Source organism: Pteropus alecto, unplaced genomic scaffold, assembly GCF_000325575.1.
Source record: "Pteropus alecto unplaced genomic scaffold, ASM32557v1 scaffold10, whole genome shotgun sequence".
NCBI classification, from domain to species: Eukaryota; Metazoa; Chordata; class Mammalia; order Chiroptera; family Pteropodidae; genus Pteropus; species Pteropus alecto.
In genome coordinates this window covers 2143142-2146852 of record NW_006431210.1, presented here as the reverse complement: position 1 = coordinate 2146852, position 3711 = coordinate 2143142, and the positions used below count along the sequence as shown (strand labels likewise).

The 3711-nt window shown below is 38.2% G+C and overlaps 2 pseudogenes; both read left to right on the top strand.

Moving 5' to 3' along the window:
- The first annotated feature begins 1110 nt into the window (after nt 1–1110).
- Nucleotides 1111–1229, top strand: LOC112470330 (annotated as a pseudogene).
- Nucleotides 1230–1380: 151 nt separating this feature from the next.
- On the top strand, nt 1381–1499 carry LOC112470322 (annotated as a pseudogene).
- Nucleotides 1500–3711: the final 2212 nt, after the last annotated feature.

The following is a 3711-nucleotide window of genomic DNA, read 5'->3' as shown; positions in this document are numbered from 1 at the left end:
AATTCTTTTGCAGAAATTAGAAAAAATAGCTGCAGATCCTAAGTGTTTCAGAGTGTAACATGAAAATGTCAACAAAGTAGACCAGGACCTCACTGATGAGTCCAAGACATCAATGAGCCCATGGATAGAAAGTTTTGAACCTCAGGATAATTACAAAAATAATTTTTCTCATTTGGACAGGAAGCCCTGAGAAGAAATAAGAGAATGCGAAAGGAGACCAGCTAACAGTTCCAGCTCTGCCCCAACCATTCGATTCATTTTAATTCATTTATTTGGTCTCAGTTTCTTCAACTCTAAAATTTGTTTTTTAAGTTATGCTGCCCGCTGGACCACTTCTCCCTGGTATGTCCTACAGTCCAGGGATGAGATGGCTATGTTGGTGCCAAAGAACATTTCAATTTTCCTTAGTCTAATCAAGGTAGAGACTGAGCACTTCTCCTGGCAACTCCAATTGTACCTGGTCAGGAGAAATTACATGCAGCTCAGCACTCAACCTACAGGAAGAGGTTTTATACCAGTAGGGCCCCACTCCACAGCTCATCATTTCTTGTTTTCATGTTTTAACCCATCTTCACAGGAACTAGTGTACATCTTACTCCTCCATGCTTAATTAGCTATATCTTATCCTTCAAAGTAGACATGGAAATTGTCTTGGGCCGAGTTGCACACATCATTTTCTTGCCACTTTTGTTGTGGTCCCTGCTCCTGTCAGTCCCTGTCCTCTCTTCCACTGGCCCCCTAAGCTTGTCTCTGATGAAATGGGGATGCTCTCCTCTCCATTTTTTCCAATACTATTTATTTTGTGTTTACTTCATAGTTCTTGAGGCAACTTCAACACACACATACAATTCAATACAAAGCAAAAGACCTTCCAATGATTCACCTCAATGTGCACAATAGTCTTGTATCACCTGCAGCCCAACGGGCTGGATAACTTCTAAGGCCCCTTTCAGTTATAACATTCTATAATGTCACAGACAACATATAATTATTTTAAACATTACATACAACAAAAGAGACTTGTGGTGCACCGAGCAGCAGTTATGTTCTCACATGAGTAGAACTTCAAAAACTGTTCTTTGTTAGGTGCGAAATGATTTCAGATTTTCTGTCTACGGCCATGCTACCCTGAACAAGCCCGATCCTGTCTGATCTTGGAAGCTAAGCAGGGTCGGGCCTGGTTAGTACTTGGATGGGAGACCACGCAGGAAGAGCAGGTGCTGTAGGCATAATGAGTGAATTCATAAATGTCCCCAGCATTCTCTAGAGCTCTGAGGTAGATAGGGACACAAATACTCATCTGTTCATTTAATGGACGTAAATGAAAGGCTCGCTGTCAGCCAGCAACTGCGCATTCAATATTAACATGACACAAATCTTGTCTACGGCCACGCCACCCTAAACACACCCGATCCCGTCTGATCTCGGAAGCTAAGCAGGGTCGGGCCTGGTTAGTATTTGGATGGGAGACCACCTAGGAAGACCAGATCCTGTAGGCATAAAAAAATTTTTTAAAAAGGGGATTGTAAGGTGACAAGGTCCTTGCAATCTGTGAGGTCAACCAAGGGTTTCCTCACCTAAAAAATAAAAAATAAAATGATTTCAGATTTTCCAGTCATAAATAACTACGTGATACTGTGATTGGCAATTGAAAGATAGACATGGAACCCCATGCCCCCAGCATGTATGATAAAACTCTTGTTTCTTCTGTGGTATCAAGGCAAATTAGAGAATGATGGGGAAATGCCCAGGGTCCCAAGCAGTTTTCTCTATTCCCCCCAAATAAGTAGGAGCCCATATGTACTTTCCTTGTGATGTGTTCATCACCATGACCAATGAACCATGACCATGACCAATGAACCTTCTCTTTTTTCAGATTGTGGGGTGGTGTTGGGGGATGGTGAAATGCTTTTGAAGAAACACATCAAAACAAATACATGCAAATGAATGCACTTCCCCAAAGGGCATGCCCTTCTCTCAACAATGCAAGCTATTCTTTGGGATACAATTTCAATGCCAGTTTATTAACTACATAAAAAAATAGTCATCACTTTATATTGTACATTATTTAAAAAAAAAAAATAAACTTGATTACCCAGCTTAATGAGCCATCTAGTTTTAGCAGGCTTCACCATGTAATACTTTGGGATTTTTCCCAAAATCAAAATGACCCACAAAGTCTCACAACCATTGAAAATGTTTACACACTGTACCAAAAGCTTAAGAGGAAATTCTTGGAAGTTTCAAAGATGTTTTCATTTGTGACATCAACTGCAACAAGTTTATGGTCACTCAAGATAAAAATTTGGAAGTGTCAGTACTTGTTAGGAAGTATAACTGAGGCTTGTATGTGTTTGTTTATTATTTTTATTTAGCCACTGCTCATATTATTTATTCATCTCTATCACACATTGTTTCAGCAAGAATTTAAAAGGGTTTATAAGGAGACATTAAAATACAAGAAATAGCTAAAATTAAAAGTAAAGTGAACGATTAAAAAAAAATGAGAAATACAAACAAAGAACAGGAATGAAGTTTAAAATACACATCATAGTGTGAACTGTGACCCATAATGTGGCTGTCAGCCAATGGAAAAAGGAAAACCAGGTCAGCTACACAATTTACAATGTCCATAAAACAGGAAACAAATCAACTGCTCAGGAAGAACTGTGTAACCTACAGGGTTTCCTTTTACCCATTAGCTCATGGGCAGGGCCAGTCAAGCTTCTTCTCAGAAAATAGTTTTGAATCAATTTTATGTCACAGGTGACTAAATAAATAAGGCCCCAAGTTTTGTTCCATGCTGAATTACTCTATGGAATATGGCAGTAATTCTCATAGCTTTAAAAATGCTGAGGCATATATAACAAGAAACTCACCTTTATCAAAGTAAGCTTTGAAAATAAAGTAAGAATGCCTAACTTAGAATGACCTTAATTCTACCAAGAAAAAACAAATTTGCAAATGCTTCCTAAAGTTATTTTATTAGGTCACTGTTGAATGGGATTAAGATATAACAAATAATCAAAATTAAGAGAATGTCATCCCAAAATACCTATCGTAGAATAGTTGATATGTCTCCTCCTCAAGAAATATATTTAGCTAGTTGATTTTATACTCACGTGTATATTCAGAGAGGCTTGTACATAGATCATCTCTTCACATTGCACATAATAATGGAAAATTGGAAATACCTAAATGTCCTTCAACAAGGTAATTGTTAGACAAGGTGTGACATATCCTAACGTGTGACATACACATGTTAAAAAGAAGATTTTAGAACATATTTGCTCTATTTTTCTGTTTTCTCTATTAATTCTAGTTGGTTGTATTCACTCATCTAATTATTGATTCTGCTGGCTTTTTTTCATAACGTTAGTCTTTCCAAAGTGTTTAGTGATTCTTGATAATGTGAGCATTTTGACTTTGAGATTTTTCTATTAGCTTTCTGTGAATACTGTATTTGCCTTCATTCATTGTGGAGAGAAGAAAATGTGCTGTCTTGCAAGGCTGGCTTGTAGCTCATCTTACCAGTTTTTGGACCTTCCCCTCCATATAATGTCAGAGGCTATCTGAGACACTGTCCTTTATCTCAGGCCCAAGTAATCTCACTCATTGCTTCTGCCAGGGGTGGGGCACAAGCAGATATTTTTGCTGTGTACCACTTGGCACAATTTGGGGGGAGGAGATATTACTGAGCCTCCTAGCTTC